This window comes from Trachypithecus francoisi, unplaced genomic scaffold (genome assembly GCF_009764315.1).
Source record: "Trachypithecus francoisi isolate TF-2019V2 unplaced genomic scaffold, Tfra_2.0 Lachesis_group7, whole genome shotgun sequence".
NCBI lineage: Eukaryota > Metazoa > Chordata > Mammalia > Primates > Cercopithecidae > Trachypithecus > Trachypithecus francoisi.
The window spans coordinates 27,113,493-27,130,148 of NW_022681472.1; positions in this window are offsets into that span (position 1 = coordinate 27,113,493).

A 16,656-nucleotide genomic window follows, 5' to 3' on the forward strand; every position below is an offset into this window, starting at 1 on the left:
TAATTCTACATTATCTCTTGCATTCTTAAATTCCCGGGTTAGATCTGGAGCTATAGGGATCCGCAGAACTCCCTGAGATTCCAGTGTACACCGCTTATATATGCAGGAATTCTAGTTAAACATGAACAGCTTCCTAAGGAAAATCGGGTTCTGCTTTCATTAGCAGAGGCAGTTTCAGGCTCTGCACAGCTCAAGAGACCTGTGCTTACTCATTCTTCCAATTGTCTCTGCAAGAAGAATGCTTCTCTCCAGCTCATGGTCTTTGGATAGAAGTCTTCCCTCTTCTGTCTTTGCTCCTTCTTCCTATGTAGTTGGTAGCAGTGTTTACTATCAACTATGGCAAAATTCCACTTGACATCAGCAGAACTCTATCAAAGCATAATAGAATTATTTGCTTGGAGCATACCTTCCTCCTACAGCTTCTCTGACAGATTGCCATTCTGCCTCTTGATGATGATACTGCCCTATAACTTTTGCACACAATTCCTAGCTCTGCTCCACTAACGAATACACCGTAGGGAAAGTTTGGATGACTGCATCAGTCAGCATTCAACCAGAAAAGCAGAACAAGTAGGAGAAAATGTACAAGAGATTTTTTGTAAGGAATTGCTTTACACGATTGTGGGAGCTGGCTCAGTAAGTCTGTAATCTGCAGGGAAGGCTGGCAGGAAGTATGGGGCTGAATCTACTGTTCATGGGTGGAATGTCTTCTTCAGCTGTGCTCTTCACATCATTCAGCTGCTGAATCAGGCCCACCTAGATCATCTATAATCTCCCTTACTGAAAACCAACTGATTATGGGCTTTAATTACATCTACAAAATACCTTCACAGTAACACCTAGATTGGTGTTTGATTGAATAGCAAACTGTAGCCTCACCAAGTTGACACATCATAAGTCCATTGCAAACATGGAATAACTGGCTACATGAAGTTGTCAAAAGCAAAAAGTTAACATGAGAGTCCTAGGCCTGGGAGTGAGAATGTTGCAAGGAGAACTGTCCACAGGAGGCCCGTGCCCCGACCCCCGCTCCTCCTGTAGCCACATGAGTAGAGTCCCTTTATCAATAACCTAACTCCCAACAAATCTCTGCCTCCCCTACCACATTTAAGTATTCACAGTGACATTTGAAATTTGCAAGGAGATTTATAAAGTAACTCTGGCACTGTGGTGCCACAAAGGGAAATGAGGAGGGACTGCTTCAGTTAGACATGAGGCGAATGGAGCAGTACGTACAGTTGTTCTGCAAAGTAAACACTGAATCTGAAAAGGATTTGATTGTGCATAAAACAACCACAAATATACAAAATTACTGGTGGAGAGATCCAAAAGAAAAATACTAGATCACACCGGGCGTGGTGGCTCATGCCTGTAATCCTAGCACTTTGGGAGGCTGAGGCTGGTGGATCACCAGGTCAAAAGTTTGAGATCAGCCTGGCCAGCATGGTGAAACCCCATCTCTGCTAAAAACACAAAATATTAGCTGGGTATGGTGGCACATGCCTGTAATCCCAGCTAGTCGAGAGGCTGAGGCAGGATAATTACTTGAACCCGGGAGGCGGAGGTTGCAGTGAGCGAAGATCCTCCCACTGCACTCCAGCCTGGGTGATAGAGCGAGACTCCATCTCAAAAAAAAAAAAAAAAAAAAAAAGAAAGAAAAGAAAAGAAAAATACTAGATCTAATTGTCCCCTGTCATGAACTGAATGTTTGGACCCCCCAAAAATTATATGTCAAAGCCTTAACCCCCAGTGTGACTGTTTTTGGTGGTGGGTCTTTACGGAGACAATAGAGTTAGATAAGGACATGAAGGTGGGGTCCTGTTTCAATGGGATTAGTGCCCTTATAAGAAGACACACCAGCGAGCTCACTCCCTCTCTCTCCACTATGTGAGAGCACCGTGAGAAGGTAGTTGTCTACAAGCCAGGAAGAGAGCCCTTGCCAGAAACCAAACCCTGTCTGAGCTTGATCTTGGACTTTCTAGCCTCCAGAACTGTGAGAAAATAAATTTATGTTGTTTAAGCCACTGAGTCTATGGTTTTTCTTGTTTGTCTTGTTTTGTTTTTTTGTTACAGTGGCCCAAGTTGACTAATATACCCCTAAAATATTTACTTTTCCTCAAGCAACTTTTTTATTGTCTTTCAAAATCCTGAGCTTGGTAGTCAAATCCTTCTATGAGTTCACATTACTGTTTCTCTCCTGTCTCATCTTCCTGGGACATTTTTCTGTGTGTGACAGACAAATGTCTGAGGAATATTTGGATATTTGAATATAGGATATTAATTTTGAGATGTAAGACTGTGGTACCCACTTTTGGGTAAGGAGCTTCTCTGAGGAGTTATGGACTTGGAATTATGGAGGTTGGAGATGAGGATGATAGTCACGGGGGAGTTGTTGAACTATTCCAAAATTTCAGAGAATCTAACAGACATTGTATGTTCATTTCTTAACAATCCATCCAGGATAAAAAATACTAAATATATTTACTTTTTCTATATTTATATTACCTCTCAGGAAAAAAAAATACTGGTGGGAGAAAGTAAACGTTATAAATGTTGAATATTTAAAGTAATATAAAAATAATCAAATGAAAGGATAAGAAATGGGAAAGATAGAGTTGATACAAGAATGGCAGATCTTAGTAAGTGTTGAAGCTGGGTGATGTGTATACCCATGTATGGTACTGGGGGTTAAGTTTTCAACATAAAACTTTTGGGAGACACATTCCAGTTCATAATGGAAGATAATTAGATCTAATGTTTTTCTTCTGAATTTTTCCGCCAGTATTTTTACATGTTTTTAAAATATACAACCATAAATCCTTTTCAGTTTTTAGTTTGCAGAACAACTGTACATACTGCTCAGTTTGCCTTGTGTGAGATAACAATAACTATCTTATAAAATATGAAATCCTGGAGTGGGGAGAAGGAATAATAAAAGTTTTGCTGTATGGTGAAAAATTCAGAAACCAGTGTAATAGATCATGTTCAGGTGGCTTATTGGATTTTTGTTCTGATGCTATGTTTAAAATAAATTTTTATTGCCATAATATCCTCTAATAACTTCCACATCAAATTCTTCATAAAAGCATATCCCAAAGACAATTAAGTTTGTATAAATTTAAAAATTATATCCAAAAGTCACAAATACTCAAAACTGGGGCTATTAGCTTTAGAAGTATTTGTTCTAAATAAGTACTCTGATATATTCTGAGAAACATAGGTAGACCTGTAAAAACACCTGTGAGCTCTGCTCAGGACACCTTTGCCTTTGCCTGGATGCCCTGCCACATGGCCTATAGGGAAGACCGATGCACTGTGAACCATGGCATTTTGCTTTCTTCCCCCAATGAGTTCTTTGGATATTCTGTTAATGCTTAAAAACATTAGCATCTTTAAGCTCAACATGCTGATGCTGAGGATTTAGTTCCACTTTCATTCTGTTTATATATTTTCTAGCAATCAGTCAAAACTGAAGGTGAATTCACAGGCCTAATGAGATGGGACTTTCTGCCATCTTCTCATTCCCATGAGTTGTCTTGCTCTATGACAGGGGACTTGAGGCAGAAATTCCATACCAATGTCTTATGGAGATATTTCCCTCTCCTCTCTCTAGTCACCTCTTTTTCTACTCTATATTCTTATTCCAAAGGTGAAGACTTCATAAATCAATTCACATGGAACTTAATCACATGGAATGAAACATTAGGCTCCACCAAACAAGGGATGGGAAAAGAGAAAAGTAGGGGTGTTTTGAGGACAGAAGTCCCTTTTTGTATCCATAATGGAAGCTGCCAACTTTCTTTTCAGATGAGATCTGCCAGAGTCTGGTATACTTCCCTCTACTTATTCAGATTCTTCAAAGCTCAGATGAAGACATGGACTCTGCAGACCCTTACCTGATCTCTCAGAGTGATCTTCCTCTTTTTGAAATTATTATTAAAAATGTCTTTTCACAATAGCAAAAGCATGGAATCAACATAAATGCCCATCAATGATAGACTGGATAAATAAAATGTTGTACATATACACCATGGAATACTATGCAGCTAAACCAAAAAAGAATGAGATCATGTCCTTTGCTGGGTCATGGGTGGAGCTGGCCGTCATCATCCTTAGCAAACTAATGCAGGAACAGAAAACCAAACACCTCATGTTCTCACTTATAAGTGGGAGCTAAATGATGAGAACACATGGACACGTAGAGGGAAACAATGCACACTGGGTTCTGTCAGAGTGTGGAGGGTGGGAGGAGGGAGAGGATCAGGAAAAATAACCAGTGGGTACTAGGCTTAGTACCTAGCTGATGAAATTATCTATGCAACAAACCCCCACAACACAAGTTTGTCTAGATAATGAACCTGCACATCCTGCAATGTACCTCTGAATTTAAAAGTTGTTTTTTTTTTTTTTTATTTTAAGTGTGTGATCTGAAACAACCGAGCTGTAAATTTTATATAAGCTTGTATGGCTTATTAGCTATTTTGTATGCTCTTTTTTTGCTAACTCGAGTAGGGTCATGTCTCCTTTTTTTGCATCTCTGATGGCATTGAAGAAAGTGTAGAGTAGGCTAAGTTTGTCTGTTTCATCCTTTTTCCTTTTTGATGCACCCACATACGCTTCTCTGGTAACATTCCCTGCTCTTTGTTTCTAACTCTTTTTTTTTTCTGTCAATGTATAACTTCTCTGTGTGTTTCTTCTTGGTAGTCCCATTACCTTCTAAGATTATTGTTAATAAGTAATAAGTTAATCCTGAAAATCATAGGTTCAACCATATATAACTGCTAATTTTTTAAATCTACAAAAGCAGCAATTTCATAGGGTTTGATCTTATGGATAAAGTCTTAGAGCATTACTTCTCACACATGACATCTGGTGACACAAAACTATATTGCAGAAGAATAAATCCATAATGATGTCATTTAGCCTTAGCAGTTCAGCAGGGGACACATTTTGGGCGTTAAGATGCCTTAACCACACTACTTAAATAACATCCAATGGACAGTTACCTAACCTGCTAATGCAGAAGGTCAGGCCCCTGTGCTGGAAACATACTACAAGGTTAATATTTATTGACGTTCTTCTTTTTTAAATGCATGACATATTAATATCAAAGGCTAGAAATTGCCTAGTTGAAGCTAAAGTAAATGGAAAGGGCCATGAATAGAGGAAAGCTAACTTTTGCTACCAAACTTCTCTCATATACATAAAGTTCAAGTTAGTAGTCTGAACAAGGTTAGAGGAAATGAGAAGATTGGAAGACAAGGCACTTTTAAGACATTTCAATTTAATTAAAAAGTTGAGAATATTTGCTGTGTTATTAAAACTGACTCCTTTCTTTGGTGCCCCGAGTAACTAACTTGCATGAGTTTTCCAATTTGTACACTGAGAAGGTCAGGTTAGATATGTTGGGTTTTTCAAATGTTATATTTTATATACTAAAAGCCATTTGTAAAGATTTCAAGGCAATGTTTCTGTAAACACTTGAAGGTAAAACTTCATTGAAACCATGTGATGTCCAAAACCTGTAATTAATTTTCCATTAATTCTCAATATTCTTACCTTCCTTGATGTGAATTAGTGATGTTTTATTCTATTTTATCAGAACCAATTTCACTGTTTTTTTTTTTTTTTTTGAGACGGAGTCTCGCTGTGTCCCTCAGGCTGGAGTGCAGTGGCGCCATCTCGGCTCACTGCAAGCTCCGCCTCCTGGGTTCACGCCATTCTCCTGCCTCAGCCTCCCAAGTAGCTGGGACTACAGGTGCCTGCCACCGCGCCTGGCTAATTTTTTGTATTTTTAGTAGAGACGGGCTTTCACTGTGGTCTCGATCTCCTGACCCTGTGATCCGCCCACCTCGGCCTCCCAAAGTGCTGGATTACAGGCGTGAGCTACCGCGCCCGGTCTCACTGGTGTTTATAACAAAACAGATTCCTATTTTTAATGACTTGTTATAGTTTTAGTTTGGAGTTTTTGAAAATAAACTCTTCATATTTTAGAGCTAGATGGCCAGACAACTGAAAATGGCTAAAGAAGACAGTGTAGAACAGTTTTCAAATTCTCCTGTCTAGGGTTACTATCTCAACTCTCAGGGCACTGAATATATTCTATTCTAGTAGCACTTCAATTTTGCCTTAATTATCCATGTATTATCTAAATATCTGTATCTCCTATCAGACTGTAAACTTCCTGAGCAGAGAGATGAATATTATTCAACTTTGTACCCTCTGAAGCATCTAATGTAATTCCTTGAATACAGTAGGTGCTCTAATATTAGTTGAATTACCTTAAGTTATAACACTATAGAATTTCAGAGCCAGAGGAGAGTCTCTGAGATCATCACAAATATTCTACAACTAGGAAATCTGAGGACCAGAGGAGTCAAGGTATCGCCTTAAGATTATGCAGATGTTATTGACATGAAGACCCATAACTGTGTCAAAGACGTAGGGATCCAGCCCTGTGTTCTGGGTCTCAGAAACAAGGGAGAGCCAAGACAATCTTCTCTGTTTCTTGATAGTCTGAACCAGAATGTGGCCACATTTGCATGTGCAAGAAAATACTTTGATTATTGGCTTGATTCATGATGTAATATTAACCTGCCTTCCTGTTGTTGTAGTCACTCTTTCCTTTCCCCAATAAAGACTCTGGATTGTGTTGCATCTGCCTTCAAGGAAATGATGTTTCCATAAGAGAAGGATAGTCTCTGAAAATGAAGTTTATTGATAAGCATAGGATGTTGCAAAAGATGAAACCCAACAGACCTTGAAGTGGATGTTGGTATAACCTCTGCAGACCTCAGCACTATGTTTCATACCATATCACATAACACAGGCTCCACTAGCTTAGCATGCTGGGGCAGAAGAAACTCTTTAAAACTAGCTCCCTATGGTTTTGAAATTATATTGCTTGCCGTTCCCTGCTATAAAATATGGTGAAAGCTAAAATATTTTCAGATGTGAGTTTTCACACTCACTTCCCCTCATCTTTGGCAAGAGTAATATAAACTTACTGCAGAAAAAATACAGATAAGGGAGTAAATGAAAAATAAAAATCAGCTGGAATCCCACCACACTGAGATAACCGTAGCTCATATTTTGGTATATGTGTGTACACACAGTTATATATATTAAATGATATTATTTAAGTATATTTCTATGATAATATATGTAATTCTAAATCTTTGTTAACATCCACGTTATATTCCAATGAACTAATGTATCATAGTTTACAAAATTCGTTCCTGTTGCATGTATAGGTTACTTCTAATTTTTCCATATTTCATAATAATGTAAACTTATTCAGTATTGTATTATTTTTCTGTTCTTGCTTTTAATTGTTTTCGTATTTTAAAACACGGACAAGATTTTTTAAAAATATGTGATACAGCAACATATTTATGAGTACATAGAGACTGTGCTGAAATTACCTTCTTAGGAAACATCACCACATATGAGTAGAGCCAGCCTGTTCAGTCTATTGTGTCTTTGAGTAATCCAAGCTGGCTCATACTGACTAATGAATGGGGAAACATTGTGGATATGCTGAGAATTTTTAGACACACTTCTTACACAAAATTTTCTCCAGCATGATAATGTTTTACATCATGAAGTAATAGCAACTAATACAAACTACATGAGCCCAACTAAATGCAAGCTGCAGAGGAGTTCAGTACTGCGTGGATGCCCTTGCACCCCCCAGCCTCCCCATTTGCTCAGTGTTGGCCATGTGCTACTATGTCTTAGACTTCCGTGTGATGTCCACCCCACAGGCATTTGGTCCTGGTCTCCACAACTCAACTACCTCGACCTTTCCTTATTTCTCCTTCCATCAAGCTACATTCACTTCCTTAAAAAAAATCAACATGTATTTTAGCTGTGTTAGTGTTTTTATTCAATTGTTATTTCTTTGTTGATGCTCTTTTGAGTGATCTGTATCCATTCTATTTAGCTCTGTTATTTTTAGTACAGTTTTGCAGGATGTGGAATTATTCAGAAATGCATATATTGTGTTGTAGCTAAAACCTTTATCCCATGCTCAAGCTTCTGAGTAAAGACAGCAGAATAAAGCCAGATCACTAATAATTCCTGTCCTGGTAACTCACAAAATGATAATCTCCACCACTCAAACCAAAGGAGAAAAACCCAGCAAAATTTTACTGACAACAAAATGATAAGGAAACGGATAAAACTCGAATGATGTAAGATCTATAAAAGAACAGAATATTTTAGTATAGTTTCTAATCTCACTCTTTTGCCTCCCAAAAGACTGTATCAGAGAAAGAAGATAAGTCAAGAAAATCCAAAGTGTTTGCCCTTATATATATCCCTGTGTAAAAGTAAGTCTATTAAAAAGATAAGCTTACAATTTTTTGAAATTAGAGGAAAAATTATTTGGAGTAGCAGCCCCTAGTTATTACCATAAGCAGCTCAATAGGGAAGTGAATACATTCTATGTTCACTAATATTTAGGAGTCCATTCTCTAAACTTAGATCCAAAGCAAGGGTGTCCTATCCAGAGGGTAAGATACACTCTTAACTTAGATTAGGGGTCCAGGTGGCACTGAATATGGCACAGCACATTTAATAAAATGAGAGAAGAGAGCAGAGCTTGGGTTGTCCAACAAAGGTTGCTCAAGTTAAAAAATAATAGGCAGTATCATAATTTCCTACTTCATAAATTGTTGACCTGAGAGATAAACAGGTACAAAGGAGAAGTATGCCAAGAAGAATTTACCACTAGCATCAAACACTTTAGAAGCCCTGAACCGAGCTGTCCGCTAGAGATATGAAAATAAAGAGAAACAACATGGAAATCACACAACTATCTTACCTCACACTGTCTTCAAATAAAGAAGGGAAATACATGTGTCACAGGGCCTCCTATTAACTTTATGTTACAACCGAGTTGTGCACAGAAAGTTTATTTATTTGCTCTATAACTGCTTTGATCTTCTTCCAAAGCACTCAACTCCTATGGGTAGCAGAAGAAAAGTCAGTAAAGCTGTCCTGACACAATAAAGTAGATCCCTAAGTGAATACCCAGCCTTTTAATGTTGTAGTTGCCACATGTATTATATTTGCATCAGTGAGCACTCCAACAGACAGTGCTATAATTTTGGCTTTAAACAAATCATACATATTTGAAAGACCTTACAGGGAGAAAATACTCTGTTGTATTTACCCAAATATCTGTTTATATTTTGTTGCTTTTTCTTCATGCCTGATCCTCCATTATTTTCTCTTCAGCCTAAAGAATATTCTTTAGCATTTATTTCAGAGTAGATCTGCTGGTGATGAATTCTTAGTTTTCATTCATCTGAGAATGGCTTTATCTTGCCTTGGTTCCTGAAGGATATTTTTTGCTGAATATAGAATTCTGGGTTGACATTCTTTTCTTTTAGGACTTTAAAGATATTATTCAACTGTCTTCTGGTTTCCATATCCCCAGATGAGAAATCCAAAGTAACTAGAATATAGTCTTACTATATGTAAAGTGTTATGATTCTCTAGCTGCTTCAAGGTTTGTCTTTATCATTGGTTTTCAGTAAGTAGTTTGATTATGATATGATTTGGCATACTTTGCTTCGAGCTAATAGGATTTGTGTGTGTGTGTGTGTGTGTGTGTTGGTGGGGGTGTTTCTGAGCTTCTTCAACCCTAAATCACAAAATTTGAGAACTTTTCAGCCAATATTTGTTCACATATTTTTTCAGCCCCTATCCTCTTTCTCTTTCCTTTCTGAGACTCCAGTGACACAAATATGAGACATTTTATTATCGTCCCACAGGTCCTCAGGATCTGTTCATTTTTAAAAATATATTTTCCTCTTTTTAGGATTAGATTATTTCTGCTGACCTATCGTAAAGTTTGCTATTTCCTGTTATCTCCATTCTATTATTGAATCCACCCAGTGAATTTTCTAATTTTAACTTTCATATTTTTTATTTCTCAAATTTTCATTTTTTTCATAGTTTCTATTTCTTTGTTGAAAACTCTTTTCATTTGTGTCAATTGATGGGGTACAAGTGTAAATTTATTATATGCATAGATTGTGTTGTGGTGAAGTCAGAGCTTTTAAGGTATCCATCACCCAAATAACATACATCATACCCATTAAGTAATTTCTCATCATCCACTCTCCTCCTACCCTCTACCTTTTCAAGTTTCCAGTGCCTGTAATTCCACACTCTATCTCCATCTGTAAACATTATTTAGCTCCCACTTAGAGAGCATGTGGTATTTGTCTTTCTGTGTCTGAGTTGTTTGATGTAAGGTGATGGTCGGCAGTTCCATCCATGTTGCTACAAAAGACATGATTTCATTCTCTTTATGACTGAATGGTATTCCATTGTGTACATATACCACATTTTGTATATCCATTCATCTGTCGACAGGCACTTAGGTTTATTCCATATCTTTGCTATTGTGAATAGTGTTGTGATAAACACACAAGTGCAGGCATCATTTTGATATAATGATTTATTTTCCTTTGGGTAGATATCACTAGCGGGATTACTAGATTAAATGATAGCTATATTTTAGTTATTTGAGAAGTCTCCATACTGTTTTCCATAGAGATTGTGCTAATTTATATTCCTACCAACAGTGTACACGAGTTCCTTTTCCTCTATATTCTAGTCAACATCTGTTATTTTTTGTCATTTTTATAGTAGCCATTCTGGCTGGTATAAAATGATATCTTATGTGGTTTTAATTTGCATTTCTCTAATAATTAGAGATCCTGAGGATTTTTTCACATACCTATTGGCAATTTGCATGTCTTCTTTTGAAAAATATCTGTTCCTGTTCTTTGTCCACTTAAAAAAATTTTTTTTTCAACCGAGTCTCACTCTGTTGCCCAGGCTGGGGTGAAGTGGCATGATCTCAGCTCACTGCCACCTCCACCTGCTGGGTTCAAGTGATTCTCCTGCCTTAGCTGCCCAAGTAACTGGGACACTATAGGCATACACCACCACACCTGACTAAATTTTGTACTTTTTGGTAGGGATGGGGTTTCATCATGTTAGCCTGGCTGGTCTCGAACTCCTGACCTCAAGTGATCCACCCCCCTCGGCCTCCAAAAGTGCTGGAATTACAGGTGTGAGCCATCACATTTTTGCCCACATTTTAATGGGGTTTGATTTTTGTTGTTGTTGAATAACTTGTAAATACTGAATATTAGTCCCCTATTGGCTGCATAGTTTGCAGATATTTTCTGTCTTTCTGCAGGCTGTCTATTCACTCTGTTATTTCTTTTGTTATACAGAAGCTTTTTAGGTTAAGTCTCATTTGTCTGTTTTGTTTTTTGGTGACTGTGCGTTTGATATCTTAGTCACGAATTATCTGCCTAGACCAATGTCCAGAATAGTTTTTCCTAGGTTTATTTTTTTTTTTTTAAGTATTTTTGTAGTTTGAGGTCTTACATTTAAGTCTTTTTTTTTTTTCTTTTTTTTTTTTTTATTTATTATACTTTAAGTTCTAGGGTACATGTGCATGACGTTTATATCATGTATAACTCCCAATGCAATCCCTCCTCCTCCCCCCTCCCCATGATAGGCCCCAGTGTGTGATGTTCCCCTTCCCGAGTCCAAGTGATCTCATTGTTCAGTTCCCACCTATGAGTGAGAACATGCGGTGTTTGGTTTTCTCTTCTTGTGATAGTTTGCTAAGAATGATGGTTTCCAGCTGCATCCATGTCCCTACAAAGGACGCAAACTCATCCTTTTGATGGCTGCATAGTATTCCATGGTGTATATGTGCCACATTTTCTTAATCCAGTCTGTCACAGATGGACATTTGGGTTGATTCAAGTCTTTGCTATTGTGAATAGTGCCGCAATAAACAAACGTGTGCATGTGTCTTTGTAGTAGAGTAATTTATAATCCTTTGGGTATATACCCAGTAGTGGGATGGCTGGGTCATATGGTACATCTAGTTCTAGATCCTTGAGGAATCGCCATACTGTTTTCCATAATGGTTGAACTAGTTTACAATCCCACCAACAGTGTAAAAGTGTTCCTATTTCTCCACATCCTCTCCAACACCTGTTGTTTCCTGACTTCTTAATGATTGCCATTCTAACTGGTGTGAGATGGTATCTCATTGTGGTTTTGATTTGCATTTCTCTGTCTTTAATTCGTCTTGAGTTGTATATGGTGAGGGATCCAGTTTTATTCTTCTAAATACAACAATCCCATTTTCCCAACGCCATTTATTAAATAGGGTGTCCTTTTTCTTTTCTTTTCTTTCCTTTTTTCTTTCTTTTTTTTTTTTTTTTTTTTTGAGACAGGATCTGGTTCTGTTGCACAGGTGCTGGAGTGCAGTGACACAATCACAGCTCATTGAAGAGCTCATGTAGTCCCTGGAGGGAGCATCGCAGCCTCCTGAATGGCTAGGACCACTCAGGCATGTGCCACTACACCCAGCTAATTTTTAAAATTGTTTGTAGTGATGGGGTCTCATTATGTTGCCCAAGCTGGTCTTGAACTCCTGGGCTCAAGTAATCCTCCAGCCTAGACCTCCCAAAGTCCTGAGCCACCATCCTCAGGCGGTTCTCTCGTCTTTTCCATTAATCTATTTTTATACCAGCACCATGCTGTGTTGGTTACTATAGTCTTGTACAATTTGAAGTCTTGTAATGTGATCTTTCCAGCTTTGCTCTTTTTGCTTAAAATTTTGTTGGTTACTTGGGCTCTTTTATGGTTCTGCAGGAATTTTAGGATTGTTTTTCTAATGCTGTGAAAAATGACATTTGCATTTTTTACTCATTTTAATTGTGTTTACCTTTATCTTACTTTCAAAGTCTTTGTTGGATAATTCTAATATCTAGCTCTTTGCATTAGCAACTGTTGATTATCTTTACTCTTCAGAATTCATTTCTTCTCCGTTTTTTCTTTCTGTCTCTATCTCTCTTTTTTTTCTTTCAAGCAATTTTTCATTGTATCTTGGGCAGTTTGGATATTATAGTGCTATAGTATGAGACACTGGAACATTTTAAATTCCTCTAGAGAATGTCAATTTGTCTTAGGAGCCAACCAACCCAGGTATGTGCTTTTTTTTTCTTTCTTTCTTTCTTTTTTTTCTTTTTGAGAGGGCAGGTCTTTCTCTGTCACTCAGGCTGGAGTGTAGTAGGGGTGATCTAGGCTCACTGCAGCCTTGACCTCCTGCAATGCAGGTATGTTAGCCCACATATTCTGTCTCGCCTTATTTGGTCAGTGGCTCCAGTTGAGTTTTCCAAGCATTTAATATGCCTTTTGGATCTGCCCTCTACATGTGTTACTCAGTGGTTAGGCTGACTTGGGTGGTGGTTTTTTATTATAGTTCAAATCTTAAAGCCTTTATTGCATTTCTTTGCCAGTGTAGCTCAGGAGCGAGCCTGGGACTTGGACTGATTCATGCACAGATAGAGAGACACTTTCTCCAGCTCTTTCCTCTCTGGAATTTTCCATCCAATCTTCAACCTTTAAGAGTCCCATTTCCTAGTTCTCTGCATAGGAAACTGAGGTTTCTGTCAGAGATTTAGCTCCCAGCAGTAGAATCACCTTTGATGCTAAGCAGTGAAATAAAAAAGAGAAAAATAACAAAAATTCCCCTACACTCTTCAGACTACAGGGCTCCCCTTATCCTGTTCTGGCCAGAGAGATGGGTTTTCTTTTGGAGATTATAGGTGCTTTTATCACCAACATCACCTCACTCTCCATCTCACTGGGTCCCCATTTCACTGTCCTCTGGCCAGGAACATGGAGTTCTCTCTTGGAACTTTTGCTGTCTACACCAGCTACTCAGTTCCATGATATTAGTTGCCCTCAGGTCAAACACAAAATATCAAGGGAGAGAACAAAGCCCAGTAAATTCATTGCCTTTCTGGTCATTCTTCAGGTTTTGACTTCCCTCCTGGTCTGTCTGCCATTGTTTAGTTTTGAGAGCACTCGCGTAGTTGCTTTTTTATTCTGTCTGTCCACAGTTGTTAGCTGGAATCACTTGGAGAGATAGGCTGTTATGGGCTTACTTCATCTTGGTTGGCTCCAGAAATTTATTATCCTGTTTATGTGAAATGCCCAGCCTCTTGGACTCTTAGCATCTTTATCGCCTGTCCCTAGTTCTTTCCAAGACAGTATCTTGGTGATTGGTGAGGGGTGTGTGTGTGTGTGTGTGTGTGTGTGTGTGTGTGAATGTGTGTCTTGTGTAACATAATGTTAGCAGCAAAGTAGGGTCCTCAGATTACCTTTTGTGTCTTCTGAGTACCCACAGATGGGCTGATAGGGTCCTGTGACCCAGTGCCCATTAGGATACTCCCATCTGGCATTATGGAAGCCAAGTTTTGTTCACCTCCTGGAGCTCAGGGGTCCATTCATTTCCCACTGGCCTCTAATTCTCTGCCTACTTTATTCTGTTTCTCCCTTGTACCCTCTCTGGGGTCCATGAAAACTACCAACGTGCTTCAGGCTCACCCATCCACCTGTCTACCTCTGACAGCTCCTCACCTTGGCTCCTGTGCCATGTTAGAAGTGGCCATATGGAGCTTTTTCTAGAGGCTTGCAACCTCCCCTACTATGTCCAGGGAACCAAGTTACCTGGCCCAGTTTTAGTAGATACCCTGATGCCCATCTGGTTGTTGGTAAAGGCCAAGCCCCAACCTCTGCAAAAAGTGTTGTCTTTAAAAAAGAATGGGTATGAAGAGAGAGACCCCGCACCCTACCAACTCACTTCATCTGTCCCTCTATTTCCCCCCACAATTTCTCAGGCCTAAAGGCTTGGCCTGTCGCCTTTCTCTTTCTGTCTGGCACAGACCTCTCCCATGTAAAATGTTATCGCATTCTTGATATGTTTAAAAAAGCAAACAAAGAAACTTAGAAAATCCTTTGCAATAACACCGTAGTTAAGAACAGAGAAACTGTAATAAAGAAACATGACCAATATTCAAATGCCAGGAGACTGTGGCTCAAAGTCTTTAGTGTGATCCACATTTTGTACTCGGGCAAGTTGTCATTCAACTACACAGGAAACTGACATTTTCAAATATGCAAAAACTCTGAGGCTATAACACCTAGGAGTCACTCTTGGAAAACCCACTTGACAATAACATCTAGCTAATCATAAATTGAAAGTGAATTAAAATAAACTCAGATACAGAGAAGCTTGTGTAAATTATTCATGCTTGACATTGGAAACACTTAAATTAAGACAAAGTAATTGTTGGAAATACATTTATAAGACAGACTGGAAGTGTTATATATTTACAAACAATAATAATGCTAATGAGAACATCACTAACAAAATTGAGAACTAAAGGAGGAAGAGTTAGAGAAACTATTAGAGAAAACATTTTGTCAGGATTTATAGGTAATAAATCAATACTGTCTAAAATAAAAATATATACATGGCTCTAATTTGTGTATTACCAAAATATTTTTTCTTAATCTTAGTAGGAATGCTTAAGACTATGTCTTGTAGTAAAGAAACATTTATTTTATTTTGATTTCTGCTAAATAAAACTTCTTGTTAAAACCGTACACACTGTATAATCTCATTTTATGCAATTATGTTGATCAATCTACCCCATCCACCACTCTTTCACTCCTCCGTGTGTGTGTGTGTGTGTGTGTGTGTGATCATAACAATAAAAACTAAATCCGGAATTATGCTTACTTAATGACAGCTATTTCTGTTCATGTAATTTTAGGTGTACTTTATTGAATTACTTGAGTTGTTTTTTGTAATGGACATATATCCTTTTATCTGAAATTAAGTTAGTCCTCTTTGGGAATTTTGACAGAAGTAGGGTGAGTTGGATAATGCTTAATAAACGAATTTTCCTAATTACCATTCAGAAGGACCTGTAATCTCTCTTAGCAGTGGAGTTGCTCAGCAAAGGTAATCTTGATAGTGAACAACCACTTTATGTACAAAACCATATTTGGTAGGCCTCATCACTGGTAATAGCTTCACTATATCTTGATGGACATTTAAGCCACATTGACTTTTTGGTATGGTCTGTTTGGAAGGAATGTCCGAAGTAACCGTAGATGCTTAGTCTTCTTTTCCTGTTTCCAGCACCTAGCAATGTCCTGCACACATTAGGAACTGAATGTTTATTCTACTGAACTGAAATAATAGAGGTTTTCACATATTTCAGACTTACATGTTAAAGATAGACTTTGGGTTTTTTTGTTTGTTTGTTTTACATCAGATAGCAGTATAAGAACCATGAGTGAATGTTGTTGGAAGGTAGATTCAACTCAATATAAAAAAAAGTTTAGCCATTCCGAAATCAAACAAGTTGCTTCAGAAGTGAAACAGTCTCCATTGCAACATGTTCAAGAGAATCTGGGGGCTTATTTAAAAGGTCATATTGTAAAGGACATTCAGGCATCACAGGTTGTCTCTTAACATCTGACCTGTTCCCACTAAGATACCATTATTCTGTAAACTCAAAAAGCCTAGTTACTATTGGTATTGAAAGGCCTTTTTTTTTTTTTTTTTTTTAGACGGAGTTTTGCTCTTATTGCCCAGGCAATGGCACGATCTCAGCTCACAGCAACCTCCACCTCCCGGGTTCAAGCAGTTCTCTTGTCTCAGCCTCTCTAGTAGCTGGGATTACAGGCATATGCCAACATGCCTGGCTAATTTTTGTATTTTTAGTAGAGACGGGGTTTCTCCAT